The sequence below is a fragment of the Rhinoraja longicauda genome, chromosome 6 (assembly GCF_053455715.1).
Source record: "Rhinoraja longicauda isolate Sanriku21f chromosome 6, sRhiLon1.1, whole genome shotgun sequence".
Taxonomy (NCBI): domain Eukaryota; kingdom Metazoa; phylum Chordata; class Chondrichthyes; order Rajiformes; family Arhynchobatidae; genus Rhinoraja; species Rhinoraja longicauda.
This window is the reverse complement of record NC_135958.1, coordinates 45,204,096-45,230,099: the sequence shown is the minus strand read 5'-3', so window position 1 is coordinate 45,230,099 and position 26,004 is coordinate 45,204,096.

Here is a 26,004-nt window from a genome sequence, read left to right as displayed (position 1 = left end):
CATTTTGTGTCCACCTAATGACTTTGACTGGTATCCACTTTACGCTAAGTTTTCCCTTTGACTCTATCATTATCTTGTACATGGGTGGATTACTGGCTTTACTTGGGGGTCAACAGTGATGTGGTTTTCATTCCATTGTCTGACTGTATCATCCCTGCTCCCTTTGCTAGGTCTCATCCAGAAGATGCCTGGCAGGTCAACAAGATCTTCAACTGCCCACTTGAGTCCAGCCATGGGATGCAACCTTGTTTCAACTGATAATATTTTATGGCCGATTGGCTTTTCCAGTCAACTTTCAAACATTGGTGGAGAGAATATCACTGACCCCTCATCTCCTTCTGAAGAAGGGTCTCAACCCGAAACCTCACCCATTCTATCTCTCCAGAGATGCTGCCTGTCCCACTGAGTTACTCCAGCCAGTTGTATCTATCCTCTGGTTCTGTCTATCCTCTGGTTGTGGCTTTCTGTGCCTTGGCTAGATCTGCAGTCGGAGCTATTGTGAATCCCAGCATTCCAAACAAAGTGATTTGTATTTGTGGTGATGCTGAGCCCCAGATGAGGTGGTCCACTAACCTGCCATCCATTTCCTTGAATCGACATTTACTGCCTGTACTTGTCGGCCTTGCAAGAAACTTGTTAACAGGCTCACGTGATTCCCGTCTCAGGCTTCGCAAATCATTTCCATAGATCTTGCGATTTATTTTCAATTTGTGGTGTAAGCTGAATTTATTGAAAACGTTATCATGGCTTACACGCTAATTCATTTCCTCCCATACACTGTAGAATGCCTCTGTCCTTTTCATCAGCACTCCTGCTTTTCAGAAAGCTAATCAAAACATTTACATTTCACTTCACTCTCTGAGCGCCTATTCAAGTTTGTCGTTCTCCCACCTCACGATGGGCTGGAATTGTACACCCACATTCCACATGCTCAATCCATGCACACTAGTGTTGATTTTAAAAAAAACTTTAATTAGGTATTCACAGCATTCATGTGGTTTGGAGTTTTATTCATTACCCCTGCCACTGTACTGCATCTTGTTCCCAGTGCTCTGATTTTTTACGACTCAAGTCTGTGGCTTAAATTGTGTTTACTTTCATACCACAGCCCCAGGGATATTGCGCACCTGTGAGTCTTACAATACACTGTATATAATTAGACTACTTGCTCCTATCACAATATTCACCATTCTAACAATATAGACCAATCATGAAAACGTTTTGCCAAACAAACTCTCTGGTTTCTAGTGCTATTTGGAGAGGGTATCAAACCTCAGATGGAAACTTTACAATCTCAAGTCTCCATACATTAAATGTAAACACATGTCTGACAAAATCAACTCCACAGAGCTGATTCTAAGAAAATCCCTGTTTCTCAGATGAAAACAGGTCGAAAACCTTATGTGTAGGAAAGAACTGCAGATGCTGATTTAAATCATAGTTACTCCACAAAATACTGGAGTAACTCTGAAGAAGTAAGTCTGAAGAAGGGTCTCGACCTGAAACATCACCCATTCCTTCTCTCCAGAGATGCTGCCTGGCCCACAGAGGTACTCCAGCATTTTGTGTCTATCTCACGTAGAAACCTTTCATGGCAGTGGTGACATACAGTGATACTGGGCATTGGATTCATTTTCTCAGTTCAAGCGGGGCTGAGAGGCAGAGTAAATTCAATTAGTACTCTTCATCTCAGCAGCATCCTGTTGGATGCCCTTTGTCATGAAGCTGTATCTCCAAAGACTTACTACTGAAGGAACAAATCTTAGTACTAACTTCACAGTAATATCTTCACTTTCATTTTTCTCTTCTTTGCTTGGCAGGAGTGCTTGTAAAGAGTTTTGAGTCTGGACAACGTTGCCAACCAGGTTCAAGGCCAGACACAATGCACATTCCAGCTTAAGAAAATAGGTCCTGAACTTGTCCTGCTGACCAACATGATCATAACTGATTTGCCCCAGACCTTACATCTTTCTCAGTGCCAATTCCCCTCTGATTCTTCAAAAAATATATATACATATCCTCTTTAAATACCCCTAATGATAAAGTCACTGGGATAGAAAATTCCAAAGACGAAATTCACCATCAAATTTAATGCTGATAATTGTCAAGTGTTACTTTTTGTTGGCAAACTTTGAAAAGGCAATAAAAATGAGATAGGGCCCTCGGGCATGAAACAGTGAAATTGGCAGGGCAGGTTGAGAAAATAGCTGAATAAATGTCAACAAGATCCACATGAAATGAATATGGAATCCAAGAGCACGGAAGACCCAGGGTTCACATGGACCACAGCTTCACTCTAACTAGGGGACTATGTCCACTTTCAGGCACGCACTTTAGGAAAAATGTAAGGTATTTAGATAGGTACAGAAGAGGTCTACTGAAGTGTGCTGACTAATGAGAGATATCAGTTATGAGGATAGAATTGGGTTAAGTAAAAGTGTGGTCACTCTTCATGCTACAGAGAAGATTGGGAGGGGATCTGATAGTCTGATCTAGGAGTTTTACAGCACATAAATAAATGGGCCCTTTGGCATGCTACATCCATGCCAACAATTCATTTTGCCCATTTGAACTCATCCCATTTGCCTAACTAAGACTGTAGTGGTATTTAAATTTGATAAGAGCTAATAAAAATAGGCAGAGTAGATAGCCGGAAACATGCTATTGGCAGAGGGGTCTAGAATCGGGTGAGAGAACGAAAGGGACCGAAGATAAGTTTTTTATGCAGCTTGTGATCAGGGTGTGATATACACTGTCAGTGGTGGTCATGGATACAAGCTCATAAACATTTGAAAGGGATCCAAGACGGAAATATAAATCAGGGCTCAGTGGAGAGAGTAAAGGAGTGGGACTAGTTGACAGCTCCAACACAGAACCATCCAATTTCCCTTCACTAACAGAATCCTCCGCCTAGTGGAGATGGGCCTCACCCTCAACAACTTCCCCCTGACTCCTCCCACTTCCTCCAAGTCCAAGGCTCCCACAACTATCTTGACTACACTTCTTCCCACCCTGCTTCTTGCAAAGACTCTATCCCCTACTCCCAATTCCTCCGTCTACGCCACATCTGCGCCCAAGATGAGGTGTTCCATACCAAAACATCCGAGATGTCTTCATTCTTTAGGGAACGGTGGTTCCCCTCTCCCATTATAGATGAGGCCCTCACTCGTGTCTCCTCGGTACCCCGCAGCTCCGCCCGTGCTCCCCCTCCCCCTAGTCCTTACCTTCCACCCCACCAGCCTTTGTAAACAACACATACAGTAATCCTCCAAACTTTTCCGCCACATCCAACGGGATTCCACCACTAGCCACATTTTCCCATCTCCACCCCTTTTCGCCTTCCGCAGAGACCGTTTCCTCCGCAACTCCCTGGTTAACTCATCCCTTCCCACCCAAACCGCCCCCTCCCCTGGTACATTCCCCTGCAACCACAGAAGATGCAACACCTGTCACTATACCTCCTCCCCAGACTCTGTCCAGGGACCCCGACAGTCCTTTCAGGTTAAGCAGAGGTTCACTTGCACCTCCTCCAACATCATCTACTGTATCCGTTGTTCAAGATATGGACTCTTGTACGTCAGTAAGACCAAATGCAGACTGGGCGATCATTTGGCGGAACACCTTCGCTCAGCCCATGTGAACCTACCTGATCTCCCGGTTGCCGGACACTTTAATTCTCCTTCCCATTCTTACACAGACCTTTCTGTCCTCGTGGGTTGGGGGAAGGGGACAGTGAGAGTGAAAGGGGAGGAGGAGGTAGAGAGGAGGGAGGGGAGGAGGGGGAGGCTTGGAGAGGAGAGAGGGTGTGGGGGAAGTGGGGCTGGGGGGGGAAAGTGAGAATGGGGGTGGGGGTGGGGCGTGTGTGTGTGTGAAGGTGGGGGAGGAGGAGGGGTGGAGGAGAAAGGGGGATGGGGTGAGAGAGTGGGGCTGGGGGAGGAGAGATTGGCGGAGAAGGGGGGTGGTGGTGGGGGGAAGAGAGTGGGGGTGGGGGGGGAGGGGGGCAGTGGGGTTCTGGGAAGAGTGGGGATGAGGGGACTGAGTGAAAGGGGGAGGAGAGAGGGGTGTGGGGCAAGGGGGGGTGGTGGTGGGGGGAAGGGTGACAGTGGGGGTGGGGAAGAGGGGAGAGTGGGGGTGGGAGGGGAGGGTGACAGTGATAATGGGGGTGGGGAGAGTGGAGGGGGTGAGGGCCCCCCCTCCTCTCTGCCCCCCCTCCTCCTCTCCCCCACCTCCCCCCACTGAGATTGATTTTTTTATTTTTTTTAACAGACAATTTATTTTAAAGAAAAAAAGCAATTTCCGCAGGTTGCAATGGATACTCTACGAGGACGGGCCCAACGGGCCCACTTGGCATTCCCTCGTTCCCTATCCCTCCTCTACCCAACTCGCACGCTCACTTGCTTCTCATTTTCACCCTACAAACGGCTAACAATGGCCTGTTTCCTTTAATATCATTACTTTTTTGCATACCTTTTATTCGTTGTTCTTTATCTCTCTACAACACCGTCTATATCTCTCGTTTCCCTTATCCCTAACCAGTCTGAAGAAGGGTCTCGACCTGAAACGTCACCCATTCCCTCTCTCCAGAGATGCTGCCTATCCCACTGAGTTACTCCAACTTTTTGTGTCTATCTTCAGCTCCAACATAGAGCCTGGGTCAACTCAATGGGCCAATATCCTCCTCTGTAGAGTGACTCTACAAATTTATCAGTCCAGCAACACTGATCAGGCAAAATATGTAGAGAGGAACTGCAAATGCTGCTTTATACTGAAGATAGACACAAAGTGCTGTAGTAACTCAGTGGGTCAGGCAGCATCTCTGGAGAACCAGGATGGGTGACGGTTCGGGTCGCGACCCTTGTTCAGACAGGATTTTCCGGGTCGGACCTCAGTTTCCCACTTATATCTTTCTTTGTTGCAGAGGCTATGACCTCTAGTCCTAGACTCTCCCACTAGTGGAAACCCTCTCACATCAACTCTATGCAAACCTTTTACTATTCAGTACATTTCAATGAGGTTCCCCCCTCATTATTCCAGCGCATACAGGCCCAGTGCCAACAAACAGCCATCATAGGTTAATCTACTCATTCCTGGAATCATTCTTATAAACCTTGTCTGGACCCTCTCCAGAGCCAGCACATCCTTCCTGAGATGTAGTGCCCAAAATTGCTCACAATATTCCAAATACAGCCGTTCCTGTAAATTTCCCCGGTGTGGGACGAATAAAGGAATATATTACCAGCGCCTTATAGAGCCTCAGTATTACATCCCTGTTTTTGTTTGCAAGCCCTCTTGAAATAAATGCTGGCATTGAGTTTGCTTTCTTCACTACCGATTCGACTTGCAGATTGATTTTTTGGGCATCCTGCACCAGTACTAAGTCCCTTTGCACCTCCGATTTCTGGATTCTCTCCCCATTTAGAAAGTAGTCTACTCCTTTTTTCCTACTATCAAAATGCATGACTCCACACTTTGCTACACTATATTCCATCTGCCACTTCTCTGCCCACTCTCCCAATCTGTCCAAGTCCTTCTGCAGAGTCCCTGCTTTCTCTACACTACCTGCCCTTCCACATATTTTCATATCATCCGCAAACTTGGCCACAAAGCCTTCAATCCCCTTGTCCAAATCATTAATATACAATATGAAGATTAGTGGCCCCTGCACCGACCCTGTGGAACTCTGCTAGTCACTGGCAGCCAACAAGACAAAGCCCCCTTTATTGCCACTCTTTGTCTTCTGTCATCCAGCCAACCTGCTGTCCATGCTTGTATCTGCCCTTTGATACCATGGGCTCTCATCTTCCTTAGCAGCCTCACGTGTGGCACCTTATCAAAGGCTTTCTGAAAATCTAAGTAAACAACATCTACTGACTCTCCTTTGTCTGTACTACTATTTACTTCTTCAAAGAATTCCAGCAAAGATCTCCCCTTCACAAAGTCTTCACATAGACTTCATCCTATTTTATCATGAACTTCTAAGTACTCCATAATCTCATCCTTTATAATGGAGTCTAAAATCTTACCAACCACTGAAGTCAGAGTATCCGGCCTAGACTTCCCACCATTCTGCTTTGCTCCCTTATTGTGCAGCGGGGTGACATTGGCAACTTTCCAATCATCTGGGACCACACCTGACTCTAGTGATTCTTGAAATATCACTATTAGTGCCTCCACAATGTCTAAAGCCACCTATTTCAGAACCCTAGGGTGTAGTCCATCTGGCCCAAGTGACTTATCCACCTTCAGCCCTTTCAGCTTCCCAAGCACCTTCTCCCCAGTAATAACCACTCCACTAACTTCCACCCTCTGACTCTCTTGAATTTCAGGCACGTTGCTGGTGTCTTCCACTGTGAAGACTGATGCTAAAAAGTCATTCAACTCCTCTGCCATTTCTTTATCACTTGTCCTGCATCATTCTACAGTGGTCCAACGTCCACTCTGGCTGCTTTCTTACTCTTTACATAAGTGAAGAAACGCTTGCTATCTTCTTTTATAGTATTGACTAGCTTAACTTCGTATTTCATCTTTGCTAAGAAATAACAGGAATGTTGAAAGAATGTGGTGGACATTTTGAAATAGCTGTCCACCTAACCAAGGGTGACGTATGCCAACATTCACATCCACATTTGCAAGAGAGGAATAGACAGGGCGAATCACAGAGTCTTTTCACCACGATAGTCAAATCAAGACCACAGGACATAGACTTGTTCGTTTCATGCCAATAGATTTTTTTTTAGACTTTAGAGATACAACGCGGAAACAGGCCCTTCGGCCCACCGAGTCCGCGCCGCCCAGCGATCCCCGCACATTAACACTATCCTACACACACTAGGGACAATTTTTACATTTACCCAGTCAATTAACCTACATACCTGTGCGTCTTTGGAGTGTGGGAAGAAACCGAAGATCTCAGAGAAAACCCACGCAGGTCAGGGGGAGAACGTACAAACTCCATACAGACGGCGCCCGTAGTCAGGATCGAACCAGAGTCGATGCATTCGCTGTAAGGCAGCAACTCTACCACTGCGCCACCCTGAAGAAGGGTCTCGACCCGAAACGTTACCCATTCCTTCTCTCCTGAGATGCTGCCTGACCTGCTGAGTTACTCCAGCATTTTGTGAAATAAATCCCTACCTGAGGTCATCTGTTGTCAACCCAGGTTTGTCCTTGTGATTGGACATATTGGTCAGCATGGATGAGTTAGGACTTCTGTGCTGTAGGACTCTATGACTCTATAACATCCAGACGTATTCTCCATATATGCATACACTATAGAAGGAGCTATAGAAGGAACTTTGAATAATGGCACCAAAACGCACAATATCTGCAATAATAATTCCACTTTGCAGCTGCATAGTCTGTGACAAATAAAGCTCTATTGAACTATTGAGTCATTCGGCCTGTCGACTGTAAGCTGGATCTCAGAGCTTTGCTATCAATCCCACTTCCAGTAAGCTGTTCTCTCTCACTTGTCCATCAAGTCTCCAGGACTCTCCTTCCACCCACTCACTCTAGTCATCATTTACAAGAGCCAATGGCTTTGGGATGTGGGAAGAAACTTAAGCTCCAGGAGGGAACTCGCGTGATCACAGAAGAACTCCACACAGACAGCATCAAAGGTCAATGTCGAAGCCAAGCCACTGGAACAGCGCAGCAGCGGTACCATAACCTGTACCATTGTGCCACCTCAATGAATTACATTATGGTTTGTTACTGTGTATGCCCGGCAGCCTGGAAGTGTTAATGACCCACACATTTGGTGGGGTTGGGCCATATTTCTAGAGTGTACCATGAAGACACAGAGCACATGCTCATTTTTAGTAACTGGGTATGTCCTCCGAGAGGACAAAGGTTCAAGGTGAAGGGGAAAAGATTTAATAGGAATCTGAGGGGTAACTTTTCCACACAAAGGGTAGTGGGTGGATGGAACAAGCTGCCAGAGGAGGTAGTTGAGACAGGGACTATCCCAACATTTAAGAAACAGTTAGATAGGTACATGGATAGGACAGGTTTGGAGGGATATGGACCAAGCGCAGGCAGGTGGGACTAGTGCAGTTGGGACATGTTGGTGGGTGTGGGCAAGTTGGGCCAAAGGGCCTGTTTCCACGCTGTATCACTCTATGACTCTATGACATCTATAACACATATCACTCAAATTCCATGCACTACACTGAACAGTTTCGAAACTCCAATGTCAATGCGTACCTTTGTATGTTTACACCTGTTTTCTTTTATTTAGTTTGTAGAATTTAATTTTAAATAAAATACCATTAATTTACATTACTTGTGTCATGTCCCATTTTAAAGACTGTCAATAAATTACTTCCACCCACATCTCATCAAGTAATTGTTCCTCAGGGAAAAAATGCTTAATACTGCGTGACTTGTGTTATGGCTGAAAGCCCAAATCCCATGTTATTTAAACCGTTTATTTCTGAATGCTGTACTGATGGCAGCCAATCTTTGGGGGCAGTGAGGTTTTCCTCTCTATTTCAATTGGAATTATTCATCAGTGAATCTCCTCATATCTGAATGTAGCATCTGCTGCAAAGTACCACATGCTGTTCACTCTTTAGAAATGAATCAATAATTACATCTGTGGTGTTTACTTGCCCAGCCAACGGTTCCGATCAGCAACATCTTAAAACTACAGCAGACTATTTATAATCAATGAGTTAATAATAAACAAACCCTAAACTTTACCTTAGTCACTTACCTACTTAAAATTAATTTACCAGTTCTTTCAGATAAATGGAAACAATAAAATATTCAAATGTTGGCAAATGAAAGGACAAAGATTACACCAACATGCTGTGCAAGTCCTTAAAGGGAAAATACAGGATCATGTTCTGATATGGATGGTTCTTCAGAAATGTTCTGACAAACTGAATTTTTTGTAGATCTTGGGGACATGTTATTACCAACATTTTCTCTCTTTAATACTACCTCTTCTCAAGTCTGTCAAAGTTTTCCAAAGTTTATCAATCTTGCTTATGCTAGACAATTTGAGAACTTGAACAAGTTTTAAGCTTGAATGGTTCGATTAAAAAGTTCTTTCCCACTGGTGAATGGAAAGATATGAATCATATCCTATTTGAAGGCTTATTGTTGTGGGATTAAATACACCACATATGTTGAGCAGAGTTTAACAACAAAGAATAAATATTTGTCAAAAAATTAATCTGGGCTAACTGAATAGATAATGGAAGCAGATCCAATGGTAAATTTCAAATTTAGCATGGATAAATATTTGACAAGGAGAATTTTGCAGTTAGGGAAAAGCACATTGGTTTCAGTTTAATTTTTTTTAGAATCAGTGCAAACATTATGAACTGAATAAACTCTGCCGCATAATTCAAGGATTCTACACGGCTCTTCAGTTCCAATGAAGATTAATTCTTCATTTACCTAAAAGAGATTGCATATCAGTTGCACAAATATGTGCAGACTTGGCCATAAGCAAAAAACATTGGCATGAACCGAAAAAATACAAAAAGTTTAAGAGATATTTTCCTTTGTCGTGCTGATAAAATCAACAGCATTGCTGCAAGATCAGAGTCTGATGTAAAGCACAACAAGAGCAACAACCTGCCCATTGACAGGAGAGAAAATCACAGAAATAGCCTTGCACTGCACAGTGACAATGTTCAACGATTCACCTGGGTGATTCTGCAGTTTTGAATCAAATAGGACAGCCATACTTGAAGAATTTGAACTGAAGATAAATGGGATGCACATATACTAAAATAATCTTTGATAGAAACAGGCCTATCAGTATCTGTAAAAGGATCTAACATATTGGTTGTGCCTTCCGTTACTGGAAAACATTTTTTTGAACAAAGGATAGGTGAATGATTCAGGTGAGGTAATTAACTATGATATGCATTGTATGGGTTTTACCACTGCTCAGGTGAAATGCGTGGGGATTTTGAAACATTGGTCAATGCCAAGTTTGATCAATGATTAGTATTAGAGGTTCACCAATGTGAGACATTGGCACGAGCTTCTTCTTTTCTTGCTCTTGGCACAGAACCTGTTCTACCACCAACAGATGGTCCGAACTGGTCATTTATGGATGATGTGTACGGCCTATGAATTGGGAGTACATTCAGATTCCCAGTGCGTGCTCAGAACATGTGCTACTCGGTGGCAACAGCACTAAATAGATTCATTTAAGGCTGTAAAACTGAAGTGGTACAGGGATGGTTTCTGATATCAACATGAGAGATGAAAGACTAGGTAGAAGACTAGGTAGGGAATTCATGAAGTGTCTGGAAAATATGGCTGGATCTTTCTTGCCAAGCAGCTCATGAATTGGTTTGTCATACTCTGATTAAATGCAGAATGATCGGGGAAGGGACCTGGCGTTGAGAATATAAACATGGGATAAGATCTGTTTTCATTTTTTATCATTTGGTTTACTCATCTCTTTGCTTCATCGTACCTCTCAATCTGCTTCAGTTCTGCATCCTTTTTCTCTGCTCCCCTCGATTCCCTGCATGCTCCTCACATTTCAGTGGTATAATCTCTCTACTCTCTACTTCTCTACTCTCTGCTCCCCTCGATTCCCTGCATGCTCCCTCACGTTTCAGTAGTATAATCTCTCTACTCTCTACTCTCTGCTCTCTACTGTCTACTCTCTGCTCTCTACTCTCTACTCTCTGCTCTCTACTCTCTACTCTCTGCTCTCTACTCTCTACTCTCTACTCTACTCTCTGCTCTCTGCTCTCTACTCTCTACTCTCTACTCTCTACTCTACTCTCTGCTCTCTGCTCTCTGCTCTCTACTCTCTACTCTCTGCTCTCTACTCTCTACTCTCTGCTCTATGCTCTATACTCTCTACTCTCTACTCTCTACTCTCTGCTCCCCTTGATTCCCTGCATGCTCCCTCACGTTTCAGTGGTACAAACTCTCTGCTCCTCTCAATTCCTTGCTCCCCTCGATTCTCTGCTTTCTACTCTCCACTCTACTCTCTACTCTCTGCTCTCTGCTCTCTACTCTCTACTTCTCTACTCTGCACCCCTCGATTCCCTGCTCTCTGCTCTCTGCTCTCTGCTTTCTACTCTCTGCTCTCTGCTCTCTGCTCTCTACTCTCTACACTCTACTCTACCCTCTGCTCTCTGCTCTCTGCGCTCTGCTCTCTGCTCTCCACTCTCTACTCTCTGCTCTCTGCTCTCTACTGTCTACTTCTCTACTCTCTGCTCCCCTCGATTCCCTGCAGTCTCCCTCATGTTTCAGTGGTACAATCTACAACTAGAACAGATCTCTAATTAGAACCTAGAACAGGTTTGGAGGGATATGGACCAAACACGGGCAGGTGGGACGAGTGTAGCTGGGACATGTTGGCCGGTGTGGGAAAGTTGGGCCAAAGAGCCTGTTTCCACACTGTATCACTCTATGACTCTATGACTCACTTACAAAAGACCTTGCCAAACTTCATGACTCTAATCACATCAGTTCATCTGTGAGCTCTTCAGCCCCTTAACTCTCCCTATTGTTTAATGAATGCAGATAATTTTCTGAAGTCACACATGAACCCAGGATCCTGGTGGAGTCAAAGACAAAATGAAAGAGAAGCGTGTGATACAGGTGGGAAAAAAATATTGAATGAGATCAATCCACAGTGTTCAGATTTCTTAGTGAAGGAGGAAGAAATAATAATGTCTGAATTTTGGACAGGCACCTGTATTCACATCTCATGAGACTGGAATAGTTTCCATGCAGATACCTCAAGCACACCTTCCCCAATTAGCCCTGCCCTTCACGTGTCAGATGATAGCTTCAGTACAGAGACTTCTGCTACTGATGTTCAGGCTGCCCTCCACGTGTCAGATGATAGCTTCAGTACAGAGACTTCTGCTACTGATGTTCAGGCTGCCCTCCACGTGTCAGATGATAGCTTCAGTACAGAGACTTCTGCTACCGATGTTCAGGCTGCCCTCCACGTGTCAGATGATAGCTTCAGTACAGAGACTTCTGCTACTGATGTTCAGGCTGCCAACCAGCTGCGTGGTGTCCCATGCAAGAGGAGTAGGGAACGTCCAAGGCATCTGGTTGGAAACCATGAAAGGGAGTTGTGGGTCAGGGAGAGGGGATCTATGCATAAGAACAACCCAAGAGTTTGAGCTGCTGGGTGTAAAGTACTTGGAATAAATGGTTCATCACATTCAACATCGAAAGGAAAAAAAAAGTTTCTCCTTAGAAAATGTTCTGAGGGAAACCCAAGTTCATTTCTGGCACAGTGCCGGTGAACTTATGTGAAGACAGCTATTCAATTCAAACAGCATCAGTAATGATAACTTATTTGGGAAAACCATCACATTTTGCATCTTCTTACTGTATAGAGAAGAAACGCTAATAGCTGCATATTAACTGAATATTTATTGACAAGCTGAGAAATGAGGCGTAGGTCTAATGGATAGCTGACACTACAGTACAAACAACATCATTATTTCTGAAACATATTCATTCTAAAATGCACATTACTGCATTTTTTTCCCTTATTTCTCCATAAAATACAAATTAAATGTAATGAAATATTCAAGTCTCTCAGCGCCATGATTCCCTTATTAGGTTAGATAATTGTAAATTAATCCGCTCTGTTTGGGCTCCTAACTTGATTTGCGTAAGAAATATTGGTCGCTAGCCAAAAACATTCTGGGAAAATAGTCTATACTAATAAACTACTTACTAATAAAATGCTTCACATTTCTTGAACTGAATAAGAAAACATAAAACATTGATGGTTCACTGGTTCAAGGTACAAGTGGTTACAGCTATAAATTGGTGGGATGAGAGAATATTAAGATTTGGATTCCTGTTAAATTATGTTCTGACGCAAAGTCACATTGGGCCAGACTCAATACATTTCAAAAGTCTTGCTGGGCACACTGGGCCAAACCTGATTAATAACATAGAGCATCTACCTTTACTCTGGCTCTCAGGACAAAGCAAGATAAAGCTAGTCATTTCAAGCCAAGATGCGTATAAAATTTCTTACCGCAAAGGGTGGTGAATCTCTGGAATTCCCAACCCAAGAGAATTCCCAACCCAGCTCATTAGAATTGCTTAAAGTTGAGGTAGACAAATATTTGAAAGATCGGGGATTGAACGCTAGGGAATCAGGCACAGAAGTGTTGTGGCCTGGGGCAGATCAGACATGATCATGTTGAATGGTGGGCAACATCAGGGGCGAGTTGGCCGACTCCTGCTCTCATGTTCTCAGATAGATATTTCCCCATTCAAGTGGATTATATCTGATCTGTACCATGACATACTTCCCCACCATGGTCTGTATCCGAGTGTACCAATTCCCCATAACGGTGAACAGAAATGGAACAGCTTGGATCTGCCTGTTACAAGAAGATCAGGAAAGAGTATGAAGTGGTAGAAATCCAGGATCAGTGGTCATTGCCCCAGCTCCTCCAATGAGTAGAGGTTAGTGGAATCAAGGGATATGGGGAGAAGGCAGGCACAGGTTACTGATTGTAGATGATCAGCCACGATCACAATGAATGGCCAAATGGGCTCCTCCTGCACCTATTTTCTATGTTTCTATGTTTCTACAGACCAGTGGCGCTGACTTCACACATCATGAAGTCCCTGGAGAGGCTGGTGCCCACTCACCTGCGGCCCCTGGCTAAACCCTACCTGGACCCTCTGCAGTTCGCTTACACAAAGGTGGGGGTTGAGGACACCATCATCCACCTGCTCCATCGTTTCTATGCTCACCTGGATAAGCCGGGAAGCATAGTAAAAGTCATGTTTTTTTAGTTCTCCAGTGCTTTTAACACCATCCGGCCTGCACTGCTCGGGAGCAAACTGACGAAGATGCAGGTGGATGCTCCACTGGTGTCCTGGATCATCAACTACCTAGAGTCATAGAGTCATAGAGTCATAGAGTCATAGAGTGTGGAAACAGGCCCTTCGGCCCAACTTGCCCACATCGTACAACATGTCCCAGCTCCACTAGTCCCATCAGCCTGCGCTTGGTCCATATCCCTCCAAACCTGTCCTGTCTAACTGTTTCAAATGTTGGGATAGTCCCAGCCTCAACTACTTCCTCCGGCAGCTTGTTCCATACACCCACCACCCCTTGTGTGAATGGACTGACTGGATGACTACAATATCTCAGGCTATAGAACTGTGTCTCAGACATGGTGGTGAGCAACACAGGGGGCAATCCTCTCTCCCTTCATGTTCACTATCTACACCTCGGACTCCAGATATAACTCCGCCTCCTGCCACCCGCGGTTTTCAGATGACTCTGCAATTGTGGGCTGCATCAAGAAGGGACAGAGCCAGCTGTACTTTTTGAGAAAGCTCCACTCCTTCAACGTCTGCAGTAAGATGCAGCAGATGTTCTACCAATCGGTGGTAGCCAGTGCCATGTTCTTCACTGCCGTGTGCTGGGGCAGCAGGGCGAAGGCCGCGGACACCAATAGGATCAACAAACTCATCAGGAAGGCTGGCTCCATCCTGGGGGTGGAGTTGGATTCACGGGAGGGGGTCTTGGAGGGGAGGATGCTCCTCAAACTGTGGAGCTTCCTGGACAATACAGCTCACCCCCTCCATGACACACTGGTCAACCTGAGGAGCACCTTCAGCAACAGACTGGTTCCACCAAGATGCAGCACAGAACGCCACAGGAGATCCTTCTTCCCTGTGGCTATCAAACTGTACAACTCCTCCCCCATCTGTCGTGGGGTAGACTGAGACAGACTCCCCCCCCCCCCCCGCAATCTTTGCACACCCCCAATCCTTTCCACTTGTCACTTTAATTTCATGTTTCATGTACTTAGTGTTTTTGTGTTTTTATGACTGTTGGCAGATCAATTTCCCTCCTGGGTTAAATAAAGTTCTGTCGTATCGTGTCATATTATTTCAGAAGTTTGGGCAATCTTCAATTGGAATAGTACAGGTGACCAGGAGACTTACAAACATACAAGGTGAGGTGTTTCAGGTCTCTTTAAGACTAAATTTAAAGGGATGAGCAGTGAATTAAAATATTTGAAATTCCACTGTCTCTCAAGTTTAGCTTTTTACTCACATCCTAACCATTGGTTGGTCCATGAAGGGATTGATGATTCTTGATGATAATTAAAGAAGCCGTTTCAGACAACAGTGTTTCTGAGTCAAATCCATCAAAAGCATACAATTCTATGCAATAGTGTTTGCAGGTTCCTGCTGGTGCTTGATAGCAACAGTGTTTGCCTCCAACAGTCAGAACGCTTACAACAATATATACAGATCAAGCTTTTTGAAGCATTTCAAAATATGAAGCGATTATAGACAATAGACAATAGTCAATAGGTGCAGGAGTAGGCCATTCGGCCCTTCGAGCCATCACCGCCATTCACTGTGATCATGGCTGATCATCCACAATCAGTACCCCGTTCCTGCCTTCTCCCCATATCCGCTATCTTTAAGAGCTCTATCTAACTCTCTCTTGAAAGCATCCAGAGAATCGGTACAAGTACTATTTACTTTCATTAGTTTAGTTTAGTTTAGTTTAGTTTATTTTAATTTAGAGATACAGCGGGGAAACAGGCCCTTCGGCCCACCGAGTCCGCACCGACCAGCACATTAACACTATACTACGCACACTAGGGTCAATTTACACCTATACTAAGCCAATTAACCTACAAATCTATACGTCTTTGGAGTGTGGGAGGAAATCAAAGATCTTGGAGAAATCCCATGCAGGTCACGGGGAGAACGTACAAACTCAGTACAGACAGCACCCGTAGTCGGGATCGAACCCGGGCCGCTGGTGCTGTAAGTGCTGTAAGGCAGCAACTCTACTGCTGTGCCACGGTGCCGCCCACTCATACATGCTAGCCACTGAATGGAAAAAAGTGGTTGTAAGAGACACAGCACGTGACCTTTGTTGTACTGAAGTGTTGACACAATCCATGTGGGCTATCTTGGTAGAAAAGTGCTTACCACAAAATGTGTTACTAAGCTAATGCAAATGGTTAGTAAGTTAGGAAATGAAGCTAATCCAAATGGTTTTAATAATGACAGAAACATATTTCATGTTTGGTAGAATGCCAATATATCTTGAGCAACCAGTTTAAAATTGATTTGAATGCAAAGCTTTGGCAAATATATGGTTACAGTTGGCATTTCCACCGTGGGTATGTTGTGGGTATATGGTTACAGTTAGCATTTCCACCGTGGGTATGTTGTGGGTGAAAGTAATGTAATCGCATGGCACAGACTATCTTCAACAGTATTTTCCAAAAGGTTGCCACAGCCTAACCAGTTGTTCGTAGCAACAGCTACCATCAATACGGTACTAATCTTGGCCCTTCAGGATTTTCCAAGAAACAATATATTTAAAGATTAAAACAAGATTATGATTGCACTTTTCAATTTGTTGATGACTGGATTTGCAGTAAATCAAAATGAACATTCCACAAGCCACAGACATCTAAATTTTGGCACGGATTTTACACGGTAATTAATGAAAAACAATAGAAGGGTTCAGAGGGGGAACCTTTGGAAAGTGTCTGGACCTGACAGTGTACCTGGTCATGATCTCAAAACCTGCACGGGCCAACTGGCTGGAATCTTTGCGGAAATCTTCACCTTTTATGACTGAGGGCTGAGGTTGCTGCATTAACCTGCATTAAAAGACCATAAATATTGCCAAAGAAGAGTGAGGTGACATGTCTCAATGACTATGAACTGGTGGCACTAATGTCCGTGGTGATAAAGTGCTTTGAAAGGTTGGTTATAGCGCATATCAACTGCTACCTTAGCAAGCACCTGCCTCCTCAACATATCATCCACCAACATTTCCGTCACCTACAACAGGACCCCACCACTGGCCATATCTTCCCATCCCCTCCCCTCTCTGCATTCCGCAGAGACCGTTCCCTCCGCAACTCCCTGGTCCACTCGTCCCTTCCTACCCAAACCACCCTAACCCCGGGCACTTTCCCTTGCAACCGCACGAGATGCAACACCTGTCCCTTTACCTCCCCCCTCAACTCCATCAAAGGACCCAAACATTCTTTCCAGGTGAGACAGAGGTTCACCTGCACCTCCTCCAACCTCATCTATTGCATCCGCTGCTCTAGATGTCAACTCATCTATATCGGCGAAACCAAGCGCAGGCTCGGCGATCGCTTCGCTGAACACCTGCGCTCGGTCCGCATTAACGCCACTGATCTCCCGGTGGCCCAGCACTTCAACTCCCCCTCCCATTCCCAGTCTGACCTCTCTGTCATGGGCCTCCTCCAGTGCCATAGTGAGGCCCGCCGGAAATTGGAGGAGCAGCACCTCATATTTCGCCTGGGCAGTTTGCGGCCCGGTGGTATGAACGTCGACTTCTCCAACTTCAGATAGCTCCTCTGTCCCTCCCTTCCCCTCCTCCTTCCCAGATCTCCCTCTATCTTCCTGTCTCCACCTATATCCTTCCTTTGTCCCACCCCCGACATCAGTCTGAAGAAGGGTCTCGACCCGAAACGTCACCCATTCCTTCTCTCCCGAGATGCTGCCTGACCTGCTGAGTTACTCCAGCATTTTGTGAATAAATCGATTGTACCAGCATCTGCAGTTATTTTCTTATATATGCCTCCACTACAATGTGCCTACCCCCACAACAGATCAACAAGGATGTGATCTTGTTGGCTTTCCACTCTGCCCTGGACCACTTGAACAATAAGAACACATACGACCGGCTGGTGTTCATTGACTACACCTTAGCATTCAAACCAGCACCGCCTCTAAACTTGTACCAAGCTCAGGGAACTGAGTATCTGTGCATCCCTTTGCACTTGAATTCTCAACTTCCTCATCAACACACCACAATAGGCACAAATTGGCAACAATAATTCCTCCTTGATAACCATCAGCACAATATCACCTCGAGGCTGCCTGCTCAGCCCCCTGCTGTACTCACTCTATACCATGACTATGTAGCCAGGCACAGTGCCAAAGATGGGTGGCACCATCTTTAGATCTTCAGAAACATGAGCAGAGGAACTTGTTGTTGCCTATCTCCACCTCAACCCATCAATGAAGACAGGTTTGCAGATCCTTGGTTTTCCTCTTCGAAAGTCAATAATCAGCTCATTTGTCTTACTGACATTGAGAGCAAGGTTGTGTTCTGACACCATACAAACTCCATTGCGGCACGGTGGTGCAGCGGTAGAGTTGCTGCCTTATGGGACCAGAGACCTGGGTTTGATCATGACTATGGGTGCTGTTAACATGGATTTAGATTTAGATTTTAGATTTAGATTTAGAGATACAGCGCGGAAACAGGCCCTTCGGCCCACCGAGTCCGCGCCGCCCAGCGATCCCCGCACATTAACACTATCCTACACACACTAGGGACAATTTTTACATTTACCCAGTCAATTAACCTACATACCTGTACGCCTTTGGAGTGTGGGAGAAAACCGAAGATCTCGGAGAAAACCCACGCAGGTCACAGGGAGAACGTACAAACTCCGTACAGACGGCGCCCATAGTCAGGATCGAACCTGAGTCTCCGGCACTGCATTCGCTGTAAGGCAGCAACTCTACCGCTGCACCACCGTGCCGCGATGGAGTTTGTACATTCTCCCCACGACCTGGTTGGGTTTTTTCCGGGATCTCTGGTTTCCTCCCACACACCAAAGATGTACAGGTTTGTAGATTAATTGTCTTGGTATAATTGTAAATTGTCCCTGGTGTGTGCAGGATAGCATTAGTGTGTGGGGATCGCTGGGGTCCTGAACTTGAATGAAGGAGACTTTGAAGGTATGAGACGGGAATTGGCGAGGATAGACGGGCAAATTATACCTAAAGGGTTGACAGTGGAGATGCAATGGCAAAGATTTAAAGACCGCATGGTTGAACTCCAGAAATTGTTCATCCCTGTCTGGCAAAAAAATAAAACTGGGAAGGCAACTCAACCATGGCTGATGAGGGAAGTCAAGGATGGTGTTAAAGCCAAGGAAGAGGCATATAAATTGGCCAGAAGCGGACTAGGTGAAATTTAGAACTCAACAGAGGAGGACAAAGGGGTTAGTTAAGTGGGGGGGGGAAAGAGCATGAACAAAAGCCTGCGGGGAATATAAAAACGGACTGTAAACTTGGAGGGACAGCAGGTCATATTTCATGGGCAACTTACACCCCAGCGGTATGAATATTAACTTCTCTGACTTCAACCAACCCTTGCATCTCATCTCTCTCCGTCCCTCCCCCTAGTCATTGCACTAATTTCACTGGTGTTCTGTTGAGTTGCACTGTCTGTATAACTCATTATCACCTACCCCACAGCCAACAATAGACCATCTTTCCTTTATCGTCGTTGCTTTTTGGATATTTTCATTCATTTGTTTTATGTGCCGTCTATATCTCTCATTTCACTTTCTTCTGATTCTCAGTCTGAAGAAGGGTCTCAACCGGAAACGTCACCTATTCTTTTACTCCAGAGATGCTGTCTGACCCGTCGAGTTATTTGTGGCCATTTTCTATATTTAATATTCTGACTGACGAAGCGCAGCTAGGTGGTGCAGTGGTAGAGTTGCTGCCTTACAGCGCTAGAGACCCGAGCTTGATCCTAACTACAAGTGTTTGTCTGTACAGGGTTTGTACGTTCTCCCTGTGGCCTGCCTAGTTTTCTCCGTGATATCCGGTTTCCTCCCACACTCCAAAGACGTACAGGTTTGTAGGTTGATTGGCTTGGTATGATTGTAAATTGTCCCTAGTGTGCGTAGGAAAGTATAAGTGTGTGGGGATCGAGGTCGGCACGGACTCAGTGGGCCGAAGGGCCTGTTTCACGCTGAATCGCTAAACTAAACGTAACTATGAAAGCCGATGTGCTGAAAGCCTTCCTGACCACTGTGGTGCCATTTTTAAGGAACTATGTACTTGCACTCCTAGATCCCTCTGCTCTACAACCCTTCCCAGAGCCCAGAGCACTGTGTAGGTCCTGTCTGGTTAGACTTCCCAAAATGCAACACCTCACATTTCTCTGTATTAAACTCCATCAACCATTCCTCAGCCCACCTGGGCAACCGATCAAGATCCTGCTGCAATTTTTGACAACCGTTTTCATTATCTACAATACCACCCACTTTAGTGTCAGATAGTATTTGATATTTGTATCCTGGGAAATTGGCTGTGACTGTCTACCTTATCCAGGTCTCTCATCATTTTACTACTTCTAACAGGTCTCCTTGCAACCTCCGGTGTTCCAGAGAAAACTATCCAAGTGTATCCAACCTCTCCCAGTAGCTAACACCCTCTAAATTAAGGATCATTATGATAAACCTCCTCTGCATCCTTTCTCAAGCCTACACATCCTTCCTGTAATGGGGCAAGCAAAGCTGCATGCAATACTCCAAATACAGCCTAACCAAAGTGGTATGAAGCTGTATCATGCACTCCTCTCTGTCAGGGTCCATTGAAAATGACAAGCAATCACATCTATTCATACTTGCGCAAAGATAATCCATTAAAATATAATCTTTAGTATTTTCAGCTTGCACTAGCAAAAATAAATTTAAAGTTATTAAAAATACAATTTTTGAAACTCCAGTGGGGATAAAAACTTTCCTATTGTGAATTTGATATTCCCCAGACCCTAACCCACATTTCCCCATTGACACAATTGTTTTCCTCAAGCAATTTTCTATAACACAAAGTTTCCTGGGAATGCAGCATATCACATTATAACAGAGCTACCTGTAAATGGATTGCTCCTCCTTTGGGATGCTGTCTGTGCAGATAATCGCAGTCAAGGAGGCTGGCACAATTGACTGCACATCAACAACTGCGTGGAAATTAATTCACTGTATGGAGATTATGGCTGGGAACAATTCAATTCGAGACAGCAATAGATGAATCCCACTATTATAATATAAATACTCATTTCTTTCATCTGCAGGTTTGTTATTTATAGAACCTGTCTTATCAAAGAAAACCAGTCCAACAAAAAATAAACTGGAGAATTACAGTTAATGATAACCTTTAGACTTCTGTGCGGAAACAACTCCTGAGTCCTGGTAATGTACCTGCCTGCTGAATTTCTTCCTCTGGGCATTCATTGCTCATCTAAATAAGGCAGCACTAATATTATTATGCCCTTCATAATACTTTTACATTTGTTTTTGAAATGAACTGTATATTTTGGTTCATTGCTTGGTTGAGAAAAGAATTGTAGAATAATTGATTAGAAGGAAGGATCACTTGTTTTTGGTAAATAATGGACTATTTTAAATTCTGGTGCAAATTAGGCAGATGGAATGAATAGTAATTTAAAGTCCTAACTGCTTTGTGGGCTTCTCAGACCCCCCTACCCCCCTATTAGAATTGAAAGTAGTCTATGGCAATCACGATCACTGAGGCCGATGACAGAAGGTCCTTCAGGGGAGTGAACCCTCGGTAAACATCTAGGCCTGATGATGTACCTGCCCCTGGTCTCAAAACCTGTGCAGACTAACTGGCTAGAGATTTTGTGGACATCTTCAACTTCTCATTACTAAGGTCTGACGTTCCCACCTGCTTTAGAAGGCCATCAATAATGCTTAATACCAAGAAGAATAAGTTGACTTGCATCAATGACTACTAACTTGGTGATTAAGGTTAGTTAGGGCGCATATCAACATATCTCAGCAAGAACCTGGACCCCTTACAATTTGCCAATCACTACAATAGATCAAAGGGGGATGTGATCTCACTGGCTCTACGTACTGCATGGACAACTCGGACCAATAAAAGCACATCAATCAGCCTTTTGTTCATAGACTGCAGCTCGTCGTTCAACACCATCATCCCCTCCAAACTTGTTACCAAGCTCTGGCAACTGGTGCATCTATTTGTAACTGGATCCTTGACTTCCTCATCAACAGAACGTAATCGGTATGAATAAGCAACAACATTTCCTCCTCAAAAATAATTGGCACACTGGGCACCTGGAGGCTGCGCACTCTGCCCCTGCTCTACTTACTCTATGCCTATGACTGATAAATGTACTGATGACACCACCATTGTTGGATGAATTATGTATATTGATGTCAGAGTATAGCAGGGAGATCAATCCTTGGATTGAATGGTGCCAGAACAACAACCTGTCCTCAATGTCAGAAAAACCAAGGAGCTGATTGTTGACTTTAGAAGAGGAAGGATGAGGATCCACACGCCTATCTTCATCAATAGCTGGTGGTGGAGAGAGCCATCATCAAGGACTCACCCCACACTGACCACACTCTCATTTCACTCCTGCCATTGGGAAGAAGGTGTAGGAGTCTGAAAACTGTAGCATCCAGGTTCAGGAACATTGCAGCTTCTTCCCAACGACCATCAGATTATAACAAATAATGGACTCCAACTAAACTCTGGACTACGAGGCTTTGTTTTGGTTTTGGACTATATTTGGTTTTGCACTATATTTTTTGTTCGTTTTTGTCTATTATCTATTGAGTACTCTGTTTACAAACCTGTTGGGCTGCTGCTGCGAATAAGAATTACATTAGAACATAGAACATAGAACAGGACAGCACAGGAATAGGCCCTGCAGTCCTCAATGTCTGGGCTCAATATGGTACATGACCATCACTTATCTAACTGCACATAACTCATATCTCATCTAAGTAGCGATGTGAACAGATCATGAAAACATTTCCGAGGCAGAGCCATATTGGAACAGCTGTATTGCCTCTATTCTCCAGAGGGCAAGAAAGATCAACCAAAAACGTCACAGCAATTTCTGTAAAAAAACTAATCCAATTATTTTCCAGTGACCGTAATGTAAGTTTACATCAAGCTATTAAACCGCTCTGAATCTCCGTGTTTGACCTATACAGCTTGTTCATTTAATTCTGTACAAGTAAGCTATGGATTAATCAATTGTGTATTGAATTGGTTCAAAGAGGCATAAATTATTTGTCATGACTATACCATAAAACTCCAATGATCTGTTGCTAGTTTGTTTACAAATCCCAATAGTGTTGGTAGCTGGTTCTCTGAGCTCTGTTTCCGACACTCCCTTTAAACACACAGTGTCCCAGTTTGAGATGCTTCCTTTAAAAACACCAAGACCCTACTTTATACGTTCATCTGCTTTCATCTCCTCAGGGCTCGGTTTCCTAAATTCCTTCTGGACACAGCAGGTCCATATTTTCAGTGCACCTTTCAAAAACATAAGGGTTCTGCTTCAAACTCTTCTTTTAGATACACACCTGCCCCTTTTTCTGCTTCCTTTACATTCACCAAGTTCACTTGGAAATCAGAGTCATAGAGCCACAGAGCCATTCAACAGGTAAACAGACTCTTCAGCCCAACTTGCTCAGGCAACCAAGCTGCCCCACCTACGGTAGCCTGCCTGTGTTTGGCCGATGTCCTGTCCATGTACCTTTACAAATGCATTTTAAATGTTGTTATAGTATCTGCCTCAACTATCTCTTCTGGCAGCCCATTCCATGTACCCACCAACCTCTGTGTGAAAAAGTTGCCCTTCAGATACCTATTAAATCTTTTCCTCTCAACTTCAAGATTCAAGATTCAAGATAGCTTTATTTGTCATCCAATATTGGACGAAATTCAGTCACCCACAGTCCAACAATAAAAGCATTAAATAGGCATTAAAATTACACAACCCCAAAAACACACAAAAAAAGAAACATCCATCAAAGAAACATCCATCACAGTGAGTCTCCTCCAGTCCTCTCCTCACTGCGATGGAAGGCCACAATATCTTTCCCTTCTCCTGCCGTCTTCTCCCGCGGTCAGGTTGTTGTGGTTGCAGGCCGCGCCGGACAGTCCGCAGCGGGCCGGCCCAAGGCGAGTCGCAGCCGCTCCCGCAGCCTCCGAAGACGGCCGGCTCCACCGATGATAAGTCCGATCCGGGCGGGCGAACACGCTGCCGCTGTTGCTGCACGTCGGGGCGGTCGTGGCTCCCGACATTGAAGCCCCCGCCCAGCAGTGAAAAATCCCGCGGCATATTTTAGGCCGTGCCGGACGGTGAAATGTCCGCGGCCCAAGCCCCGCGACCCAAGCCCCAGCGGGCGAACACGCTGCCGCTGCCGGAGCTCCCGATGTTGGCATCCACGCGGACCGAGCTTAAGACGAGTCGCAGCCGCTCCCGCAGCCTCCGAGGACGGCCGGCTCCGGTGATGGTAAGTCCGGTCCGCGGGTTCTGCGAACCAGAGCCCTGGAGGCCGCCAGCTCCAGGAGTTGGGCCGATGGTTGGGCCGCAGCAGGAACGGAGACAACACCCAGAAAACAAAGGTCGGGTCTCCGTTCGGAAGGGACACCTATTTAGAATTTTACAGTTCCCCCCCTCCCCCCCACATACACACATAGTACACATAGTATACAAACACAAAAACACCACATCACAACTACAATTAAGACAAGAAAACAACAAAAACACAAAGACAAATGGACCGCAGGTAAGCCGTAGCTGCTATGGCAGCGCCGCCATTTTGGTTTTTTAAACCTATATTCACTGGGTCTTGACTCCCCTACCCTGGGTAAAAGACTGTGCATCTACTCACCTCATGATTTTATACACCTCTAAAAGATCACCCCTCCTTTTTCTGCGCCCAAGGAATTAATTTGTAGCCTGCCCAACCTTTAGTTCAGGGCCTCAATTCTGAGGTGTTAGAGATTATGCCTTATTTTAAAATGGATTAAATTCTTTTTTTTATCATCAATCTACCCACGATAAAAAAGCGAAAACAGGTGTTTAGAAATTTTTGCAAAGTAATTAAAAATAAATAACTGAAATATCACATTTACATAAGTATTCAGACCATTTACTCAGTACTTTGTTGAGGCACCTTTGGCAGCAATTACAGCCTCAAGTCTTCTTGGGTATGACGCTACAAGCTTGGCACACCTGTATTTGGGTAATTTCTCCCATTCTTCTCTGCAGATATTCTTCTCTGCAGATCCTCTCAACCTCTGTCAGGTTGGATGGGGAGCGTCGATGCACAACTATTTTCAGGTCCCTCCAGAGATGTTCGATCAGGTGACTGAGGTGACTTTAAAACTGAGGTTAGAAGGAACTTTTTCACCCAAAGAGTTGTGAATTTGTGAAATTCTCTGCCACAGAGGGCAGTGGAGGCCAAATCACTGGATGGATTTAATAATAATAATAATAATAATACATTTATTTTATATAGCGCTTTTCAGGAAACTCAAAGACGCTTTACAGAGCAAACAAGACATAAAAACAAACAAACAAACAAAAGATTTATCCAGACGGAGAAGCGGCGAACAAACAGCGCCAGCGTCCTCTCACGTCAGGGTCCGGCGTAAATGGTTGACAATAAACAATAAACAGTAAATGGTTAACAGTAAACAATAAAGAACACAAGACACTCAATTACAATTTAACACAGACAACCATCACAGTGATTGCTCCAGGCACATCGTCACTGTGATGGAAGGCAAAGAAAAGTCTTATCTGCTCCCCATTCTTCTCAGTCAGACTGCTGCCTCGAGGCGATCGAGGCTCCCGTCTTTTGAAACCCCCGCCGGGCGAAGGATGGTCCCAGGGCCGAGCCGAGCAGGCCGATGAAGACAGCATTGGAATGAGCTCTAGGGGCTAGTGGAATCAAGGGATATGGGGAGAAGGCAGGCACGGGTTATTGATTGTGGATGATCAGCCATGATCACAATGAATGGCGGTGCTGGCTCGAAGGGCCGAATGGCCTCCTCCTGCCCCTATTTTCTATGTTACTAGGTTTAAGTCCGGGCTCTGGCTGGGCCACTCAAGGACATTCACAGACTTGTCACAAAGCTACTCCTGCATTGTCTTGGCTGTGCATTTCAGGTCGTTGTCCTGTTGGAAGGTGAACCTCTGCCCCAGTCTGCGGTCCAGAATGCTCTGGAGCATGTTTTCCTCAAGGATCTCTCTGTACTTTGCTCCGTTCATCTTTCCCTCGATCCAGACTAATCTTCCAGTTCCTCCCACTAAAAAACATCCCCACAGCATAATGCTGCCACCACCATGCTTCACTGTAGGTATGGTATTGGCCAGGTAATGAGTGGTGT